This window comes from Pelophylax lessonae (assembly GCF_965119305.1).
Source record: "Pelophylax lessonae genome assembly, chromosome: 10".
In the NCBI taxonomy this organism is placed as follows: domain Eukaryota; kingdom Metazoa; phylum Chordata; class Amphibia; order Anura; family Ranidae; genus Pelophylax; species Pelophylax lessonae.
Window position 1 is genome coordinate 144,354,529 of NC_138777.1, and position 23,707 is coordinate 144,378,235.

Below are 23,707 nucleotides of genomic sequence, written 5' to 3' on the forward strand. Positions count from 1 at the left end.
AATGATATCCCGCAAAAATAAGGATGATGGCCAGCGGCCGGAAAAGCAACACGACGCCATGATGGCCCTCCCGCAGCGTACCCCTCATGGCACGCAGAAGACCAAGGAGGGCGTGAGTAAGCCACCTAAAAAGAAAAGGCGAATTCCGGCAATCTTCCTAGGGATTTGTGGTTCTGTGCCCAGAAGCTGTCTGGCTCAGGGGAGGCAAAAGATATAGCAGAGGGAGGATGCCACAGAGCAGGAGGGAGAACTGGATCCGGCAGCCATTACAGATCAGCCAGCACCCCAATCGGCAGAGGTAAAGGAAGGTGAGGATGAGGGAGGGGGGGAGTAGGAGACTGAGCAGCCAACCTTCATAGAGATTCCACAGGTGGTTAAATATCTGTAAATACCCTGCAAGAATGTTTTGGAGGGCTTGAAGGAGGAGGTGGTGTTAAGACCAGATCTGGAAAAAAAAAAAAAAAGGAAAGAACGACCGCTGCTGAGAGCAGGACCAGTGATATAGAAGGCAAGCTTCCTCCTTTACTTGGAGAGACTTAATCGACTACACTGTTGGCCAAAGCTACTGAAATGCGGGCTGACGACTTTCAAAACTGACTGAGACTCAATGTGTACATCGTGAAGTTACGAGAGAAAGTGCAGGACAGAGATCCCACTGAATTTGTGGAGTGGTGACTGTTGGATATTTTTTGCAAGGAGGCCTTTATATCACTTTTGCAATTGAGAGCTCAGAGTCCCCATGAGACCCTTACTACCTAGGCATCCTCCGTGTCTGCTTCTGGCTCATCTACTGAATTACAAAGACGGAGATTATCTTGTGACGGAGAAAGACACAAAATTCATTTCAATGGTGTAAACATTTAGTTTAACCCCGATTTTCCTTGGAGGTTAAGAAACACAGGGCTTGTGCTTCTCTGAGGTTAAAAATTGCCTCCAGAAACTGCAGGCTCCCAATGCGATGCTCTACCCTGCAAGACTCTGTATCACAGCCAGGGACCATGCCCATTTCTTTGAAAATGTGATGGAGGCCTTTGCATGGCTGGATACCAACAAGAATGATTTTAGTCAGGCCAGGACCTGCAGCGGAAGAGGCTTGAGCTTTTTCTATCGAATATTTGAATGTCACCTCCATGACCTTTGTGACACGTTATATTCACGGAAACAAGTGCTGATTTTTTTTTTTCTACTAAGATCATTTGCAAAGAGTCTTTCACTTAGCGCTTCTTGTTTTCAACCCTATCTAGAATCTAGATGGGTCACTGCTGGTCAGACTTGTATAAAGTACTCGAAATTTCTACTTGAGTAAAAGTACAAGTGCTCGATCAAAAAGTGACTTAAGTAGAAGTGGAAGTGCTCGCAGAAAAAGTTACTTAAGTGGAAGTACTAAAGTATTCAACATTTTTTTTACTTAAGTATTGCAAGTAGTTTTTTCAAAAAAATTGCTACTTAAGTACTAAAAGTAAAAAGTACCAGTAGTTTTGAAAAAAAAATTCTACTCAAGTACTGAAAGTAGAAGTAGAAGTACTGTGTTATGTAGTTATTAAAGAAAGAAGTCAAAAGTTTGAACATCATATTATTTTTTTATTATTTCAAATGATTTATTCAAATGATTAACCTAAAGGACAATCACAATTCCTTAGGCTGTAACTTTTTGTAAACAAAAAACAGATAAAGTATGTCCCTCCCTTCCCCTTTTAAAGCATCCCTCCTTCTCTTCCCTGCCTGTTTTTTTTTCCTCCACCGCTTATTGGTGCGTAAAATCATATATAAACCAATGTGATATACAACAATATATTCCAATAATGAAATAAAGGAAGAGTGTATGAAATCTAAGTCAATAAAAGTTCAAAATATTGTGAATCTTCAAATATATATATATATATATATGTGACAAAACAAGATGAATATAATTTCATATCTGCTGTTAATGGGAAAGAACCTCCCAACCAGGGCCGGCCTTAGGTGTTCAAGTGCCCTTTGCGAGCTGATCCTGTGGCGCCCCCACCAGCGCCCTGCACATTTTTTCTTGCACTTTTTTTGCACTTCATTTGACTTTTCTTTTTATGATCACTACAAACTTAGCCCCCCTTACATTAGAGACCCCCCCTTACATCAGAGACCCCCCAACGGAGCCCCCCTTACAACAAACCCCCCAACGGAGCCCCCTTACAACAGAAACCCCCCACAGAGGCCCCACTTACATCAGAGACCCCCCACACAGAGCACCCTTACAGCAGAGACCCCCCAGCCCCCACACAGAGCCCCCTTTACATCAGAGACCCCCCCACACAGAGCCCCCCTTACATCAAAGACCCCCCACACAGAGCCCCCTTACATCAGAGACCCCCATACAGAGCCCCCTTTACATCAGAGACCCCCCCACACAGAGCTCCCCTTACATCAGGGACCCCCCACAGAGCCCCCTTACATCAGAGCCCCCCACACAAAGCCCCCCTTACATCAGAGACCCCAACACGGAGCCCCCTTACATCAGAGACCGCCCACACAAGCCCCCCCTTACATCAGAGACCCCCCCATGTTTCCCTTAACCAAGATGGCCGCCAGTGCCTCGATCGCACTGCGCATGCGCACGTGCCTCTACTGCGCGGCCGCCGGAATCCCCGCCTCCCAGCGCTGAGACGTCAGCGAATGGAGACAAGGAGGGGAGGAGCGGAGTGGCCGAAGGCCGCCACACGTCAGAGCGCCGAGAGGCGCATGTGGGAGCACTCCACGCCGGCCCAGCGGAAGCCTGGAGCGGAACAATGCTACCCAAATGGCCAGAGACCAGGTACCCATGAAAAAGGGGGGTATCTTTGCCTTCCTATACAAAAGGGGAGGGGGGAAGGCAGAATAGGGAGGATAATTGAAAGAGTAGGAGAGAGCAGTAAGGAGGGAAACCAAACAAAAAAGAAAAAGGGAAAGGCAGAGAAAAGTAACGAGTAACGATGCAGCACAAAAAAAAATATCGGAGTAGAAGTATCGAAATCATAGAAAAAATGTAGTGAAGTAGAAGTAGGAGAAAAAAATTCTACTCTAGGAAAGTACAGATACCGCATTTCGGTACTTAAAGCGGAGTTCCGGGCACAGATCTCATTTTTTGCTGAACATACCCCCGGGACAGTCAGGGCTAGCACATTCCACAATGGCTAGCCTCTGATCTGTCCCGGTTCGCACTTACCTTTTAGAAGAAATACTTACTTAGAAAATTTCTTCCACAGCGTTTCCATCTCTGTTGTGGGCAGCTGATGCCGGCGCGGTCCTCTTCTCTGTCGTCTTCCGCGTCTTCGTGTCCCAGAATGCACTGCACCGGCCCCTCTCGTCACTTCCGGTGCGGCGCCGCATTCCTAAACAGCTTCTGGGCATGCCCAGAAGCTGTTTAGCAGGGGAATGTGGCGTCGCCCGGAAATGACGAGCGGGGCCGGTGCCGTCGCATTGATTCCTGGGAGCTATGACGTTTAGCTCCCAGGAATCATCGCGAGGCAGGAAGTGACGGGGTGAACCTCGGCGCTGGAGGAGGAAGCAGTCATAGGTGAGTATTTACGATCTTTAATAAAAAGGTGAGTAAACAAAATAAAAATAACTATCCAATTCCTTTTCAGGTGAGCTCTACCTAGCGGAGGGGCACAAAAAAAAAAAAATTGTTTTTGTGCCCGGAACTCCGCTTTGAGTACAGTACTTAAGTAGTTCTACTTCATTACTATACATCTCTGCTGCTGGTCGTTTTGTGGCCAGAGGGGGAAAATACCAATTTGTTCTATAAACAGTTTCATACTCCAGGTTTCGGTTATAAGCCTTAATGTGTACCCTCCATGCCATTGGGGAGGGCTCCTGTTTGCTGCTCTGCTTCTACAGATCATTCCCTGGGACATACCTACAATGTTTGGAATGGCATTGCACTCCCTTCTTCAGTTTGTTTCGAACTATTTTTTCAGAGCATTACTGTCTTCACACTTCAGACTCTACAGGTTACTAACTGTTCACCAGCATTTACACAGATCCTTGCAAGTACTTCTTCCCTGGGTCTTGGGGGGATACTGTGGCTGTTTATGCTATGGACCAGAACAGTCGTCCTTTAGTCTGCTCCACTTACCTTTCTAGACAAAGAATGACAATGGTTCCAGTGTTGTCCTGGAATGTTAGAGAGTTATAACATATGTTAAGTTGCGCTAAAAATAATGAATGTCCATACTGAATGAATTGTCAAAATTAAATTGACAAGTGATTAAAAAAAAAAAAACCCTGGATAGAAAAATCACCACTATCCATCCTCTTGAAAAGCAAGCTTGGGTAACACCGCCACCACTAAAAATGCCTGCTTACCAGCTCTTATTGACCTCCTATTATAGGAGGTCAATGAAGTTTTTGTTCTAATACCCAGCCGGGGCCTTTATGCAGTCCAGGGTCTTCCCATGACTTCACACAGGGATGTCTGTAATAGTAACGTCTTCGTGGCATCCCAAAACATAAAGACCTCCACATAGCATAAAATAACGCTTTTATTGATAGTATCATTAAAGGTTACACTTACATGGTATAAATGTCAAATTCGCTTTATAAACAAATACCCCGGCCAGCATATGAAAAACAGCCCGTCTTAACCGGGATTGTATGATTGTGGTTACATAGTTAGTGAGGTTGAAAAAAGACATCAGAAGCTTTGACTGGAGGGACTTCCGGTTAGGGCATGGCGGGGTGAAGTTGTGCTCGATATGAGCTCTTGGCTGCTCCCTCCCTGAACCGACTGGCTCCAGCCTATTAACAATTCAGCTACAGACAAGCACCCGCTAAAAAGGATGAGAGAAACTTGGCGGTCCTAACCGCCGACCTCGCACCCCAACGCCTGCCCCCCCACCCGCCTACCACCGCTGACTTACCCGACGGCAGCAGTGTGCATTGAGAGCCAGGACCGCCGGGATCACAGGAGGTGGCTGGAGGGACGTACCGCAGTTGGGAGGATCAGCTGGGTGAGATGCCGTGTGACGCTGAGAGGAGGTGAGCACTCGGTGTCCAGCAGCCCAAGCAGAGGGAGCGTGATCCCTGGGAGCCAGGGAAGGCAGCAGATGGCAAGCCCGCTCGGAGGAGGACGGAGAGCAGGAGATCCAGCCGGGACTGGTGATCCGGGAGGTGAGAGGGGCTTGCTCCCCATACCCTCACTGGGCGATACAAAAAGTTACCCCTTGCATTCATTAATGTTGCTAAAAGCACAGATCCCATGACTGCAGGCTGTATGTTATACTGAGTGAAATATTGAGATAGTTAATCCTAGGAGGAGGATTATGCCATCTTAAATTCTCATAAGACAATTCTCATTAGACACCCTCTGTCTAAACTTTTTAAGTGACCCAAAGGATCCAGTAGATTCAGCTGAGACCGGGGGCCTGGAGAGGTGAGAGGGGGGGTCCACTCCACACCCATATCCTATAATACAGAGACTGTACCCCATACATTACTGCGGGATGAAGGGTAGCCTTTGAGACTGCAGCGGACGGGGTATATACAATAAATAGAGTGACATTAATACAACTAACCATTGGAAGATCTATGGTTTATAACCTCTCCCACTGTTTTGGCTCCTAACATCTATTTTTAACATACATTAAGAAATCCCGCAAAGAAGGGGACTCGTATATAAAAAAGGCAAAGGACATTAGAAAGGGGGCACTCTCTTTTTTTTTTTTTCTTTTTTTTTGGGGGGACGTGGTCCTTTAGCAATTCAGCCATGCGGTGAAGAATGTCAGCGAGGAAGAAGTCTAAAGCTCGCGGCACTGCTAGACAGACCCGCAATCAGACCCGTAGGCAAATATTGAGCCCGACGACGGAGATAAAGCATTACTTTGCTTTTGCACAGACCAGCCAGATGGAGACCAGGAAGGCGGCATGTACGGAGGTGGAGAAAGAGGAGACGGACCCCGGCGGCAGCTTCGCAGGGACCGGCAGCGGAGGTGGAGGTTTGTACTAGGCCGCCAGAGAGGGGTGCAGTAATGGAGGCTAGAATGGAGGCAGACATTAGAGCACTAATCCGAGCACTGCCGACTAGAACTGAAATTGAAAGCCTGATATTGAGGCTGGAAGAGACCCATCAGAAAGACATACAGAAAGTTCACAAGGAGATTGGAGATCTAACCGATAAAGTGGCCACAGGAGAGAAGATGGTAGCGGCGTTATCCTGCAGAGTATCGAACATGGAGAGAGATAAAAAGGATTCCCTGGATATGATATCCTCCATGCAGTTGCACATGGAGGATATAGAAGACCGGAGCCGCCGGAGTAATATCAGGTTAAGGGGTCTCCCTGAGTCGGCGGAAAGAGAAGACCTTCAGGAAGTGGTGAGAGACATTTTTGTTAAAGTGTTGGAGTCCAGCCCTCCTAACTCTGTACTATTGGACAGAGTGTATAGAGCCCCAGGCCCTAAATTGACAGACCCTGATAGACCCCGGGACGTAATATGTCAGTTCCAGCACTTCTCACAGAAAGAGGAGATTATGAGGAAAGCATGGTCTAAAGGGTTAATTGAGCACAACGGGGCTAACATTAAAATATTCTCGGATCTCTGTAGGGCCACGCTCTACCGGAGGGCTCGATTACGTCCTGTTTTAGAACGAACTAAACAACTGGGCTACACTTATCGATGGGGATACCCGCTAAAGGTGACCTTTCGCAAGAACAATCTTTTCTACACTCTACGTTCTACAATAGACCTACCAGGCCTGTTTGCTTTCATAGGCTCAGAAGAAATTATGATACCTAACTGGCTAGCAACATTACCCCAACATCCGGGGCGATCCGCCCGAGAAAGGGCAAGACCCCCTAAAAACGGGAGAAATTAATGAGCCGATCTAGAGACCAGATGCTGGGAGAAATCTACTCTGCGGGCAGAAAGGAAGTGCTCATATACTCCTCCTTTGTTCCCCCTTTTTTTTTTTTTTCTTTCCCCTTAACAGGGGGATTTGTATAGACATTTGAACAGTGAGAGGGGCCAAGAGGAGGACGAGGGACTCCAAAAATTTTTTTTTTCACTCCCTTCTTTTTTTGTATCGACCCCCTGGTTGATGTAAGGTTTTGGTTTTACTTCCCCCCTCCTTTAGAGCAAAAGAGGATGAGTATCGCTCAAAAATATATAAAACGTGCAAAACACGTTGGTTATTTAATGGGGTATATGTACATATCCACATATTGTGTTGGTAGAGATCAATATATATATATTTTTTTTCTTCTCCACGAGATTTATGGGTTTCTCTTTTTCTTTTTTTTTTTCTCTCATATATCATGAAATGTATACACAAATAATGGAAGGAAACAAGGGTTTTTCCTCCACTTAATTTTCACATTCACCTCTTTTTTTTTGGGGGGGGGGGGGGAGTCAAATTTAACCCCCCCCAATATAAAAAGGAAAGAGAAGGGGGGGGGGAGGGAAGGATAACATTTTTTTTTTTTTTTTTTCCACACAAATGTCACTTTTGAATTTTTTCCCCTTCTTTTTTTTTTTCTTACTCTGGAAAGGGGTCCTTTTATTTTTGCCCACGTTTTTGACACAAGGTTAAAATATTTAATGGGTAAATGCACTGAACATAACTTAATGGGTATATATATTTTTTTTTTTTTTTTTTAATGTAACATTGTATCACGTTGGTGAATAATTGGGAACACTCTCCTTATATATATATTTGCCCGTTAGAGTCATAGATACGTACTCAGCGCACATAGAGCTTACATCTCCTACCCTCTTATATTGTTGAAGAAAGATGAGAAGGTGAGACTTATCTTAGAGGGAGGGGGATATTAAACTGGAGGGAGGAATATAGATAAGATATGGGAGGTGAATAGAGTGAAAGTACTAAAAGTACATGAGCAGCTGAGGGCTGACTAATAGAATATAGGATGAGGTTGGATCCGAGGGGTTTGGGGGGGGGGGGGGGGAAGAGTTGAGAACTCACCTTGAGGCCCTGTCCAGCCGCAAATCCACTTAGGCCTACGCACACACCCTAGGGAGGAGGGTCTGCGTATAAACAACAAATAGTTGCTAGTAGTAATAGGAAGGGGTTTTAGGGTTCCCCTTTCTTTTTCTTTTTTTCCTTTTGATTTTTCTTTTTCCCTCTTCTTCTTTTTTTTTTTCTTTTTCTCTCTCCCTCTCTTTTCTCTGACGTAACAAATGGCAAATATAAAAGTAATGTCATTAAATGTAAGAGGCCTCAATATTCCAGAAAAAAGACATGCTACTGAACGACCTAAGACGGTCCCAAATTGATGTGGCATTGATCCAGGAGACACATTTTAAAGAATAAACTACCTATTCTCAGAAATAAAAATTACCCATGGGGATACCATTCAACTAATACATTATCTAAATCGAAAGGGGTTTCAATCTTAATTTCCAATAGACTTGCATGGACACTACAGGAGTTGCAAATGGATCCTGAAGGACGATATGCCTTCGTTAAAGGCTCAATTGGAGGAGTGAAAGTGACATTGGCAACCATGTACGCACCAAATCATAAACAAGATACTTTTATTAGATGGACTCTGAATAATCTAATGAATTTTTCAGAAGGCCAGCTGATATTAGGTGGGGACCTAAACGTTTCCTTGATTCCTAGGATGGACACTCTTAACTGGCTCTTCTTCTATCCCCTCACGAGTAGGTAAATGCATAAACCAAGATTTACATAAACATCAACTAGTGGACGCATGGCGATTAATACATCCAGAAGAAAAAGATTATACATATTATTCCTAGGTTCATAAAACCTACACAAGGATAGATTATTTCCTAATCCCTCACAGACCGCTACATGCAATACAAAAAATAGAAATTGGAAGTATAACTTGGTCGGATCATGCCCCAATTTTGTTATCATATTCACTCTCAGAAACCACTTCATTTACGAACAGGTTCTGCAGATTGAATGAGAGCTTACTACAGATCCCAGAGGTCCTTAGGGATGTTACAGAGGAATTACAGCAATTTTTTCAGATAAACGAAACCCCAGAAGGTGACCCGGGTATTCTGTGGGAGGCACATAAAACAGTCATTCGAGGAGTTATGATTAAACATGGTTCCAGGATTAAAAGAGAAAGATAGAAAAAATTAACATCAATGCTTTCTGCACTACATGAGATAGAGACTAACCATAAAAGATTTCAAACAGACAAATTAGAGATAGAATTGATATCATTAAGGAAACAAATTGCAGACATATTGGGATATAGGGCTAAAGCTTCTCTACAAAGATGCCGTAAAATAGGCTATGAGTCAGGAAATAAATGCGGGAGATTACTGGCGAAGGCCATAAAAGATAACAAGACAGCCACATATATCCCTCAAATTTTATCCACAAAAGGTAATAAACTATTATTACCTAAACAAATCGCCCAGACATTTGGAGATTTTTACTCCTCTCTATATAATCTTCCAGATCAAATTTCATCAACAACACAAATGGAGGAATATATAACTTCATCTAAACTCCCTACATTATCAGCAGAAACCTGCAAAGAATTAGACTCACCAATAAGGATGATAGAAATCCAACAGGCCCTAAATACGATGAAACCAGGGAAAGCACCGGGGCCAGATGGGTACACGCTGCAATATTATAGAGTTTTTTTACCAATACTGGGACCACATCTGTTGAAATTGTTTAATAGTGCAGGATCGTACCCTGCTTTTTGTAGAGATACTAAGAGATCTCATATAGTGGTTATACCTAAGGAAGACAAGGATCCAATGTTATGTGGTAGCTACAGACCAATATCACTTCTTAATATAGATCTTAAACTTTTTACCAAGATATTAGCAACTCGACTGACACAACATCTACACTCCCTGATCCATCTAGATCAAGTAGGATTCATAATGAATAGAGAGGCGAGAGACAACACCACAAAGGTATTGAATTTATTATACGCTGCAGACCGATCTCAAATACCAAGCGTTTTTATAGGAACCGATGCAGAAAAGGCGTTTGATCGAGTTAATTGGAAATTTGTTAGCTACACAAAACCCAGACATAGAAGGTATTACTGTGGGGAAAAAGCAATATACGATCTCTGCATATGCAGACGATGTACTTTTCTCAATAGTTAATGCGATAATATCATTACCGAATCTTATCAGGGAGTTTGAACAAAATGGTGCTATATCTAACTTGAAAATAAATACATTTTAACATCAGAAGCTATGGGAATAAATTTACCTAGTAGAACATTATTGCAGTTGAAACAGAACTTTACATTTAAATGGACAAAAAGAGCATTAAGATATTTAGGTACGTTTATACCTGCCAGGCCGGCGCAGATCTTTGAACTTAATTTTACTTCTCTGCTGATGGAAATTCACCTTAAGTTAGAGAAGTGGAATACGGGTCTGCATTCATGGTTTGGCAGGTGCAATCTGATCAAAATGACTATATTACCTAGATTTTTGTATCTATTTCAAACATTACCTATTAAGATCCCAGTTTATTTCAAACAAACTCACTATTCATTAAATTTGTCTGGGCACATAAGAAGCCCCGCCTTTCAAGACAGTTATTGACGCTACCTAAAAAATTAGGGGGAACGTCACTCCCAGACATCCGGAAATACTTCCAGGCTTCTCATCTGCGAAGGCAAATTGACTGGTGTCGCCACGGGGACTCTAAACTATGGGTACAAATTGAACATGCATCTTCCCCTATCCCCCTTAACAGAGCACTATGATGCTATGAATATCTTCCGATAGACGTGAGGACACACCAGTTAATAGGTACGACGCTCCAAATATGTGCACAAATTTGCTCTCGGAACTCTCTCTCCTCATGTGATAAACCATTATACCCAGTTTTAGGGAACCCAAAATTTATGATGGGGTTAGAGGCACAACCTTTCAGATCTCTTAGAGAGACAGGTCTTTTCCAGGCCTCACACTTTCTAAGAGAGGACAAATGGCCTACATTAGAAACGTTGGTAAACGAGGCGGATGTTTTTAAACTCCCTTTCTGTAACGCATTGCAATTATCCCACTTTTTACGTTCAATTCCTAACTCTCAGAACTATAATCATCAACTGACAACTTATGAATGTTCTTGTACAGATGAAGGGAGTCTTACACATGCGATATCCAAAATATACAGCCTGATAAATATACCTGTAGTGCAATACCAGCTGCCCTACTTAGATAGATGGAAGAGGGAAATGTCTAGAGTTTTCTCACCAGAGCAGAGACAGCATATGATCAACTTGGGCTTTAAATCTTCGATATGTACTAAATATCAAGAGACAAATTTTAAAATCCTAACAGGATGGTACTATACTCCATACAAGCTACACAACATTTTTATTAATAATTCTTACCGCTGCTGGCGCTGCCTGGAGGGAGAGGGCACGTTATTGCACATCTTCTGGAACTGTCCTAAATTGACAAAATACTGAGAAAAAATAGGAGAGATTATGCAAAAGTTTACAGAGGCCGAGATTCCGGAAGATCTGGCTTTTTTTCTCCTACAATTAAGTAATATACCAGTGAAAAGATATAGAAAATCGGTGATATGCCAGCTTTCAAATGCGGCTAGATCATGTATACCCCTTAATTGGAAAAAACAAACATCACCAACAATAGCAGATTGGATACAGAAAATAGAATAAATAAATAAATTGGAGGATCTGGTAATGACAGCTCACCATAAAAGGGAAAAATATTTAGAGACGTGGGGAGCATGGGATTCATTTATCCTTTCGAAAGAAGGTAAAACCCTACTTAAAATGTGATTTCTGGATCAGAAAGAATACAAATACGAAACTATGAGAGACACTTGGGTCAATTGTTTTAATGTCTTGATAAAGAGGGAGGAGATAGGTTTTCCCCCTTTTTTCCCATTTTTTTTTTTCCTTCTCTTTTTTGGGGTTGTGTTTATTTTTTGGCTATTTGAGTTAGTATATATATATATATATATATATATATATATATATATATATAAAAAATAGAAACGATAGGGTAGGTAGAGGTTGTCCAGACCGAGATGGGAAGATTAGAGCAGGGTAAGAGATAGAGATTGACCTGATGAAGGTTAAGAGGAGAGAGGAGACCCTGATAGTTAGACACTTGTATTAATTTTGATGTAATAAGAATTGTATGTTGACTGTTAAAGCATATGACTATATGATGCTCTGTTCTTGTTTCTTACCTCCTGTTGCTTGTACAGCCTTATTACAAACCCTTAATAAAAGTTATATTTGAAAAAAAAATAGAAAAAAGACATCAGTCCATCCAGTTCAACCCATGATGTGTGTGTTTACCGTACATTGAATACCCCTGTATGTTGTGGTCTTTAAGGTGCCCATCTAATAGTTTTTTGAAACTATCGATGCTCCCTGCTGATACGACTGCTTATGGAAGAGAATTACACATCCTTACTGCTCTGACAGTGAAGAACCCCTTGTGTATTTTAAGGTTAAACCGTTTCTCCTCTAGTTTTAGTGAGTGGCCATGCGTCTTATTATATTCCCTTTCTCTAAAAAGTTTGTTCCTTATGGTAGGGTCACCATCAGTACAGTATTTGTACATTGATATCATATCCCCCCTCAATCGTCTCTTCTCCAGAGAGAATAAGTTCAGTGCTTGTAGTCTTTCCTCATAGCCGATGCCCTCCATTCCCCTAATTATTTTTGTTGCCCTTCTCTGCACATCTAGCACATCCTTCCTGAGGACCGGTGCCCAGAACTGGACAGCATACTCCAGTTGTGGCCGGACCAGAGTCTTGTAGAGTGGGAGAATAATCTCTTTATTTCTGGAGTGAATCCCCTTTTTATACATGCCAGTATTCTGTTGGCTTTGCAGCGGCTTGGCATTGCATGCCACTGCCAAGCCTGTTGTCAACCACTAGCCCCAGGTCCTTTTCCATCCTACACTTACCCAGAGGTTTCCCCCCCAGTGAGTAGCTTGCGTTCGTGTTTCTGATGCCCAAGTGCATTACTTTACATTTTTTCAACATTAAACCTCATTTGCCATGTAGTTGCCCACCCCATTATTTTGTTCAGGTCCACTTGTAAGGTTTCCACATCCTGCATAGAAGATATTGGCATGCTTAGTTTAGTATCATCCGCAAATACTGAGATTGTACTAGATATCCCCTCCTCTAGATCATTTATGAATAAATTAAACGGGATTGGTCCCAGGACAGAACCTTGGGGGACCCCACTTTCCACACCTGCCCAATCCGAGTACTCCCCATTTATCACCACCCTCTGGACTCTCCCCTGGAGCCAGTTCTCTATCCAGGTACTCACCCTATGGTCCATACCTACATTCTTTAGTTTGTACAGTAAGCATTTGTGGGGAACGGTGTCAAATGCCTTTGCAAAGTCCAGATACACCACATCCACAGGCTTACCTTTATCTAGGTGACAGCTCACTTCATCATAGAAGGTTAATAGATTGGTTTGGCAAGAACCATTTTTCATGAATCCATGCTGATTACTACTAATACCATTTTCATTACTAAAGTCTTGTATGTGGTCCCTTAACATCCCCTCCAAAATCTTGCAGACTACTGATGTTAGGCTGACCGGTCTATAGTTACCCGGGATATATCTCTGCACTTTTTTAAATATTGGTACCACTTTGGCTTTTTTCCAATCAGCTGGCACCCTACCCGTCTGTAGGCTATCCTTAAAGATCAAGAATAATGGTCTGGAAATCACCTGGCTGAGCTCTTTAAGAACCCTCGGGTGCAAGCCACCAGGTCCCGGTGATTTATTTATGTTAAGTTTCTCTAGTTTTTAGTTTAGTTCTAAGTCTATCCTCTGTTAGCCATGGGGGTACTTTATGAGGTGTATTATTTAGTTTAGCATTACAAGCTGGGCTAGTGTAGCCCCCCCGATTCTTTTGTGAAGACTGAAGAGAAGAAATTATTTAACACTTCCGTCTTTTCTCTGTCCTCTGTGGCCAAATTTCCTTTGTCGTCTTTTATGGGGCCAATGTGTTCTGGCCTCGCTTGCTTACTGTTTATGTAGCCACCTTGATTTCGTCTTTACATTTCTTATTACACTCTTTGTAATGCTTGAATGCTGCCAATGACCCCTCAGTCTTGTATTTTTTGAAGGCCTTTTCTTTAGTATTAATATGCATTTTTATGTTGGGGTTTAGTTTTGCTCTTTTAAATTTATTTCCCTTTGAAATGCACTGGCCAATCCCTTTAAGTATGCTCTTGAAGCACTCCCATTTTTCGTCCCTGTTCTTTGTTGCCAGGGTTCGATCCCATTTGATATTTTCTAGCAGAGAGCGCAGTTTTGGGAAATTGGCTCTTTTGAAATTCGGTGTCTTTATATTACCCTTGTGTTTCCTATTACTGTAATTAATACTGAAACTTATTGACCTATGGTCACTGTTTCCTAAGTTGCCCCGTATTTCTATATCCGTGAGCAGGTCTGGATTGTTGGTAATCAGTAGGACAAGTACCGCATTGTTTCTTGTCGGTGCATTCACCATCTGACCCATGAAATTGTCCTGCTAAACATTTAGGAACTGTCGAGCCTTGGCTGAATGCGCGGTTCCTTCTGCCCAGTCTATATCTGGATAATTAAAGTCCCCCATTATAATGACATTTCCCATCCTTGCTGCCAATCCTATCTGTAAAATGAGGTCCGCCTCCCCCTCCTCCCTCTGATTGGCGGGCCTATAGCATACGCCCAATATTACCTTCCCTATAGTGCTTTCCCTTTTAAGTTCTACCCATAGGGATTCTGCCTCATCCATAGCTCCATTATTAATATCATCCCTCATATTTACCTGTAGATTGTTCTTAACATACAGACATACCGCTCCCCCTTTTTTTTACCTTCTCTATCCCTGCGATAAAGGGAATATCCCTGAATGGTCGCCATCCAATCATGAGAGCTGTCGAACCAAGTCTCTGTTATCCCCACAAAATCTAAGTCCTCCTCATACATCAACAGCTCCAGCTCTCCCATCTTGTTTGCCAGGCTTCTGGCATTGGTATACAAACTTCGTAATTTTGACCGGTTGCATACTATATCCTCGTTTGATGTTGTTTTTAGGCTGCTCTTGTGATTATTTTCCCCATAACCACCTTGAATTTAGGTACTCTAAACACCCTACCATTAATGTTCCCATTTGTGCCCTCTGAATCTTGCTCCCTGCTGGCTAATTCTACATCTTCAACTCCCCCCCCCCCCCCCCCCCATCACCTAGTTGCTTTGGTGACGTCAGCACATTGCTCCACCCTACGCATCTCATCATACGTTCTTCCGTGGTACGGGCGGCATGCTGAATCCCCGCTACTTATACAATACATAAATAGCCAATAGCCTCCAGAGGGCACTACTCTGTAGACTTAAAAATGGCCGAAGTAACAAATCTGTTCTCAACCGGAATCCTAAGGTCTAAAAAGCTAATCTCCTCCAAGCTTACTTCATAATTTAAACAAATCCCCTTATAGTTATTATTCAGATGTTACATAAATTCTTGTAAGTCTGGGTCACTCCCATCTAATAGGAGGAGGATTTTTTCATATATATATCTAGCCCATAAAACCACCTGAGGTCTCTGTTGGGCGTAGATGACACCCTCCTCCCTTTTGGCCATAAAATAATTCGCCAAACTAGGGGCATATTTATTCCTCATGGCTACTCCTCTGTCCTGATGGCAAAAATGGCTTTCAAACCAAAAATAGTTATACCATGCCGCAAACTCCAATAGTTCCATAATAAAATCCAACTGTATGGAGACCCAAGTCTCTAAGTAGAATTTAACTACTGCCAGTCCAAGATAATGTGGGATAACCGTATAAAGCGAAGTGACGTCAGCTGTGACTAGCCTCAGACCTTCTATAAATAGGAGCAAAGTGAGGAACAAGAGAGGCTAGCGTTATAACCTTGCTTACCCTGTGCTCACAAAACTATATAACTGAATAAAGCTGCTGCTATAATAGGTCATAAATCAAAAAAGGTGTATGAATCAAACTATCAGAACCTCTGGCTTAGAATACTTCACACACTAGCAGCGCTAAAGTCCACATAAGATGAACTTGTATCGTAAATGTCAGGGAAAGTCTATGCATAAAAGTCCCAAATGTAACCAGAGTCTGAAGATGGTGAATTCTTGCAGGAAACCAGAAAGACCTCCACCACACCGCTGTGTGCACCCGTAAGTGGGAACACTTACCAGATAGAATCTGTATATGCGCCAAACATAACAGTCAGTGGGACCACCTAGTCTCCTCCAGACACCCGATACTGGTCAGCACTTCAATCAAATAACCTTACGATTTCAGACCGATGATCGCCTCACCAACATGAAGACAGTTTGCATTGTTGTTCTACATGCAAACTGTCTTCATGTTGGTGAGGCGATCGGTCTGAAATCGTAAGGTTATTTGATTGAAGTACTGACCAGTATCGGGTGTCTGGAGGAGACTAGGTGGTCCCACTGACTGTTAGAATCTGTATATGCGCCAAATATAACAGTCAGTGGGACCACCTAGTCTCCTCCAGACACCCGATACTGGTCAGTACTTCAATCAAATAACCTTACGATTTCAGACCGATGATCGCCTCACCAACATGAAGACAGTTTGCATTGTTGTTCTACATGCAAACTGTCTTCATGTTGGTGAGGCGATCGGTCTGAAATCGTAAGGTTATTTGATTGAAGTACTGACCAGTATCGGGTGTCTGGAGGAGACTAGGTGGTCCCACTGACTGTTATATTTGGCGCATATACAGATTCTATCTGGTAAGTGTTCCCACTAGGCTTGTGACGGTATCAGATTTTCATGCTGCGATTTAATTAATGTTTTGCCACGGTATACGGTATTATCACGGTATTCAATTATTAAACTTAAATTATTAAATTTCTACCTCACTTGAATTTCATTGCTGAATTTAGGGACTTTGGTTCACTTATGCACATTATTATATAGTCAGTCAGTACAGACTCTGTGAACCAGGCCTAAAATAAGCCATCAAGCAGTGTCTGGCCTACCTGGTGATGACTGGTCCTGGCGCTCGGCTCCGATCCGATGGCCTGGTCATTAAGGGGGCAAATCCTTGTGGTCAAGAAGTGGTTAAACCTGAAGGAGGACCGGTGTTCTTTATAAATTACTTTACTATTGCTTTAGGCCTGGTTCACATGTATGCGGGTTGGCGGTTCACATGTATGCGGGTTGGCGGCCCACATTTGCACAGGCATAGTAGCCCATTGATTTGAACGGGCAGCTATGCCCTCATTTATATATATATGTATATGTGTGTGTGTGTGTGTGTGTGTATATATATATATATATATATATATATATATATATAATGCTGCTATGCCCATGTATGTATGCATATATGTGAGTGTGTATATCTCTATCTATAAATATCTATCTATCTTATTCTATCTATCTTATTCTATCTGCAGAGACTTGCTTGTATTAGCAGTGTTTCTGTCTGTGTCTGAACCCTGGAAGAAGCATGTGGGTGTGTTCTAGGAGCTGTCTGATTGGTTACAGGGAGGAGCTAAGTCTCTCACTCTAGGATCATATTACCAGAGCTGTTTCTATTTAGTGAGTGAACTATTGAGTGAGTGAATTAGCCCCCGTTCACACTAAGGCGACCTGTGAGGCGACCTGGTCGCCTCACAGGTCGCCGTAGGTCGCCTCCCATAGGGAAGCTGCGGACCCGTTCTAATAGGAGCGACACAAGTCGCTCCGACTTAGAAAAAGGGTCCGGAGCTTCTTTGGGGCGACCAGGAGGCGACCGCCATAGACTTCAATGTTATGAAGTCCGTGGCAGCCGCTCCTTCTCGCACCGCGACTTCGGAGGTCGCGGTGCGAAGTAGCGTCGCCCCTATGTGAACGGGGGCTGAGTCATCCAGCTCACTGAAATGTATCAATTCTAAAGTCAGACTTGAGGAGCAGATAAACACGGTATTTTAAAAATGCCACAATAACAATACCGTGGGTATGCAATACCGCGATATATTGAATTACCCAAAATCGGCATATCTCTAGTTCCCACTTACGGGTGCACACAGCGGTGTGGTGGAGGTCTTTCTGGTTTCCTGCAAGAATTCACCATCTTCAGACTCTGGTTACATTTGGGACTTTTATGCATTGACTTTCCCTGACATTTACGATACAAGTTCATCTTATGTGGACTTTAGCGTTGCTAGTGTGTGAAGTATTCTGAGCCAGAGGTTCTGATAGTTTGATTTATACACCTTTTTTGATAGCCTCAGACCTTGTTTTGGTCTCTGGACAGTAAATTGATAGTATGCCTAGTATCTTTAATGTAAGAGGGCATTTTCTGCACAAGGGGTTGGAGGTAATAATCTATATACCACCCGTGACATGAGCCTCTATACCACTGACTATAGAACGGCCCTGGGGATTCTGATTTTTGTGTACTTTAGGTAAAAAATATATTATAGGAGTGCGTAGTGCACTGGGCACTAAAGGTCTTTCCTTTTTTATTCAAAATTCCTTCCTTAAGAGGGAGCTAATGTTCCTGGAGGATTGAACAAGGAGGCATTAGAGAGATTTGAATGTTGAAATTCTGAAGAAACAAACCCTATTCTCCTTGATTGGGTTCGTCATTAAATAGCGTTTTAATGTTGAGTTTGCTCACATACTTATAAAGAACATCCATATATGCAGTGGCGGCTGGTGAAGTTTTAAGATGGGGGGGGCGCAAGACCCCGCCCTTCCATTTTGACCCCTCCCATTTCTCGGAAACTCCACAACTTTTAGACTTCACCCGTTTTACCCCCTGTATTTTGCTTGCGTGAACAAATTCTCCCAATATATCACATATTAGGGGTCCATCAGTACTAGTATATCCCATAATAGGAAGCAGGGGCCCTATTATGGGATATACTGTAAGAGACACCCTATTATGGGATACACTGACTGAGAGTGGCACAAACCCCACAGTACAGACCCCCCCCCCCCCCAGCACAAACCCCTCAAGCACAAACCCCACAGTACAGGCCCCCTAGCACTAACCCCACAGTACAGTCCCCCTAGCACAAACCCCACAGTACAGGCCCCCTTCAATGTAGTGACCAGTATATATGCCCCCTTTCAATGTAGTGACCAGTATACATGCCCCCTTTTAATGCAGTGACCAGCGTACATGTCCCCAATGCAGTGACCAGCGTACATGTCCCCAATGCAGTGACCAGCGTACATGTCCCCAATGCACTGACCAGCGTACATGTCCCCAATGCAGTGACCAGCGTGCGTGCCTCCAATGCAGTGACCAGCATACATGTCCCCAATGCAGTGACCAGCATACATGTCCCCAATGCAGAGATCAGTGTGCGTGCCTCCAATGCAGTGACCAGCATACATGTCCCCAATGCAGTGACCAGCGTACATGTCCCCAATGCAGAGATCAGTGTGCGTGCCTCCAATGCAGTGACCAGCATACATGTCCCCAATGCAGTGACCAGCGTACATGTCCCCAATGCAGAGATCAGTGTGCGTGCTTCCAATGCAGTGACCAGCATACATGTCCCCAATGCAGTGACCAGCGTACATGTCCCCAATGCAGAGATCAGTGTGCGTGCTTCCAATGCAGTGACCAGCATACATGTCCCCAATGCAGTGACCATCGTACATGTCCCCAATGCAGTGACCATCGTACATGTCCCCAATGCAGTGACCAGCGTACATGTCCCCAATGCAGTGACCAGCGTACATGTCCCCAATGCAGTGACCAGCGTACATGTCCCCAATGCAGTGACCAACGTACATGTCCCCAATGCAGTGACCAGCATACATGTCACCAATGCAGTGACGTGCGTGCCTCCAATGCAGTGACCAGCATACATGTCCCCAATGCAGTGACCAGCATACATGCCCCCAATGCAGTGACCAGCGTACATGTCCCCAATGCAGAGATCAGTGTGCGTGCTTCCAATGCAGTGACCAGCATACATGTCCCCAATGCAGTGACCAGCGTACATGTCCCCAATGCAGAGATCAGTGTGCGTGCTTCCAATGCAGTGACCAGCGTACATGTCCCCAATGCAGTGACCAGCATACATGTCCCCAATGCAAAGATCAGCGTGCGTGCCTCCAATGCAGTGACCAGCGTACATGTCCCCAATGCAGTGACCAGCGTACATGTCCCCAATGCAGTGACCAGCGTACATGTCCCCAATGCAGAGATCAGTGTGCGTGCCTCCAATGCAGTGACCAGCATACATGTCCCCAGGTATTATATATATGATTAGTCCCAAAGTCAATTGCCAAAAACCGCTCTTTTGAGCTTTTTAAGCACTCCTGTTACAACTTCTATATTACTTATAGATACAGTCAGTCCCATTGTTAAAGCATTGATACATGTACCCTCTCTCTACTCCCATCACGTCCTGCTTACAGGTTATTGGCTAAGTCTGAGGTTTTCATTTGTATAGCAAAACAGCTTCTATATTTGTGCACGAAGGAAACGGAAAAAAGAAGGGGGGGAGATATTTCCCCTCTCACCGTTCCAATCTCAAGGGGCTCGTCCATTGTCCTTTTCAGTAGATCTTTCCTACTTGCCCGAGGAGCTCTGCATCTCACGCTACAGGGGGAGCTTGTCGGCTCTGGATCTCTGCACGCCGGGTTCTCACACGCCCTCTCGGCATTCGTGGCTTCTCCACTCATTGTGGGCTCCCCTGTGCAGGTTCCTTCGGCGGGATAGGACCGGATCACGGCGTGGCTCCAACCGCTTGATTGGTAAGTGCGGCACTCATTCGGAGCAGGGTCGGTGGGGTCTGGCGAGTCTAGCGGGCGGGTGGTGCGGGGAGGATCTTCACTCTCCTCTGCATCTCGGAGAGGAACGTCTCAGCGGCGGCTCTCCTGTGTCCTCTCTTCTCCGGCGCCGGCGGGCAGGAACTGAAGGTGAATGTGATGCCAGGGCGGTGCACCGCCCCCAGGCGTCATGTCACCAGGTCTGATGTCCTCCTGTGATTGGTCCAGGCTGGACTTTGGACCAATCACAGCCTGGACATCGGCAAAGTGGGGTGTGTTGGGGCACATTGCTCTGCGCCCCGATGACCCCCAAAGGAGCACCAATCGGTGTCTCTGCCGGGCGAGGGTGGGGTCAAAAACCCCACCACCGTCCCATACCCAGCACTAAGTCCGGCGCCCCTAGTGGGCGAAAACTTTACTTTTTTTTTTTTTTTAATTTATTTAATCTTTTTTTTTTTTCTGCTTCGTTTGGGGGGGCGGCGCCCCTGCGCCCTCTATGGGCGGGCCGCCACTGCATATATGTCTGAAACTTGCTTAACCTCCCAGGTGGAGCAAATTTTAAGCCCTTGTCTAAAATCGTTTTTCCTGCATCTGTTAAAATTTTCCAAATGTGGTTGTATATCCCTGTTGCATTGTTAGAGGGTTGCATGACTTCCTAAAGCAGCACGTCACCACGTGGCTTTCCAGTCTGTCAGCAACTTGTACTCTACCCAAGTATCGCCGCAATCAATGGATTCTTAGGAGCAGTGAGAGTGAACGCTCTAGCTGAGCAGTATACAGTGTGATTTAATGCTTTGAGTTTTTGGACTAATGGAAGTGTGATTTTAAGGGGGGTTGCGTACTGGAATAAATTTAATGACAGGATTACGCTATGAGTCTGTTTTCTTTATGACTTATGAAACATTGTGAGTGGAAGAAGACCCTGCATGCGATAAGGTGTTTAGTGACACAGGCGTACTGTTATTGGAGATCTGTGAGTGGAGGAAGGCTCTGCATATAAAGAGATTTTTTGATACAGGCCTACTGTTCTCGTAGATCTGGTGGGAAATACCCCACCACAGCAGTGTCTCCAAATGCGCCTCTTTGGAAGAACGCTTGCTTGCTATATATATATATCTCCCAGCACCCCCAGCCCCAGCAGTCAGGACGGAATGTTATGTAACACCCACTTCTCACATCTATTCCCATTTGTCTCTGACTTCCCTGCCCCCTCTAGAATCTCTAAGGGCCCAGTGGCAACAGAATGTCCAACAATTAGACAACTATGACTGAGATGACGTCTGGGGCCTCCCATTCCATGCATTGGTTTCCTTGCATGATAGAATGATCCAATTCAGATTGGTTCATAGAGATTACTATATTCCCCGGGTCCTCAATAGGCAGACTCCAGGCCCCGCTCCGGATCCAGATGCGCTTAAATCTGGACCGCAGCAGCTGTCTGGGAACACGGAGTGAACCCACCCCAGTGAGGTGGTTCGCTTTTTAGTGCGGTTGGTTGCAGGCCGAGCGTTACGTCATTGGTCAATTTGAGTGTCCCATTGACCAACGACGTAACGCGTATGGGGGTGCTGATACCTTACCGGCAACCAGGAAGCCGCCAGCCAGGTCTGAGCAGTATAGAGACAAGCGTTCCTTAGGCACTACTTAGTAGTGCCATTACATGTGAGTTTTTATGTACCTTATTCCCAATAAATTTATTTATTAAAGAGTGAGCATTAGATCCTGTGCATCTTTATTTTTTTCTATGCCCCATTGAAATCGTGACGAGAATACTGTTCAAGTCTATGGCATATACTAGTCATTAGGCAGCAGTGATCTAATGAGGTGGAGAAGGATAAGAGTGCATTATCCCTGCCTGTTTGTCCTAGTTGTGACACACTGGTCTTGGTTCCAGGTGAGAAGCCAACCGTTTGTGTGGTGGTGGAAGCACTTATACCTCGTTTGAGCACCTGTCCAAGCACCTTTTTGAAGCACCTTTTGCACGAGCACTTTTTACGGTTTGATTCATTCTTGTATATTCGCATATATAGTAATGTGATTGACACACTGTCAACTTTATTATTGCATTTTGAGCACCTTTTTTGATTGCACAGATTTATGCACTTTAAATACTGAGTCATTTAGGGAACCTACTTAAGCCCCGGAAGATTTTACCCACTTCCTGACCAGGGCCTATTTTGCGATTCGGCACTGCGTGACTTTACCGGACAATTGCGCGGTCGTGCGACGCTGTACCTAAACGAATTTGACGTCCTTTTTTTCCCACAAACAGAGCTTTCTTTTGGTGGTATTTGATCACCTGTGCGATTTTTTGATCATGAGCTATAAACAAAAAAAGAGCAAAAATAACAATATTTTTCACATTTTTTTTATATGAAATTCCCCCCAAGAAAAATGTAAAAATCAAAATGTTTTAACATTTTCGGCCAATTTTGTTTTATGCTACATATGTTTGGTAAAAAAAAAATCGCAAAAAGCGTATTTTGATTGGTTTGCGCAAAAGTTATCGCGTTTACTAACACAGGGATACATTTTTGTAATTTTTGGTTTTTTTTTAATGCGTAATGGCGGCGATCTGCATTTTTTTTTTTTTTTTTTTTGCGATACTGCGACATTGCGGCGGACAGATCGGACCCTTGACTGACATTTTTGACACTTTTGGGGTTACCAGTGACATTTCTACAGTAATCAGTGCTATACATATGCACTGTTACTGTAAAATTACACTGGCAGTGAAGGGGTTTAACTTTTTTTGAGAGGGAGGGGTTATGTGTGTCCCTAGGGGCATGATTCTAACTGTGATTGACTGTGGCTTGAGGTGTTGGAACAGTGATCAACGGTCCTACATAGTAGAACCGTATGATCACTGTTCATACACAGGGGAGAATGACAGGCGGCTTGTTTACATCAGCCGCCTGCCTTTCTCACTCTCCACCGACGATCGACGAGTGACCGGCGGACATCGGGTCCGCCTGTCACACGTGCGG

The 23,707-nt window shown here is 44.0% G+C and overlaps 1 protein-coding gene across 3 annotated transcripts in view; it reads left to right on the top strand.

Moving 5' to 3' along the window:
• SPTBN2 (spectrin beta, non-erythrocytic 2) overlaps positions 1–23,707 on the top strand; it is a 1,240,451-nt gene that overhangs the window by 1,142,725 nt on the left and 74,019 nt on the right. The window lies entirely within an intron of this gene.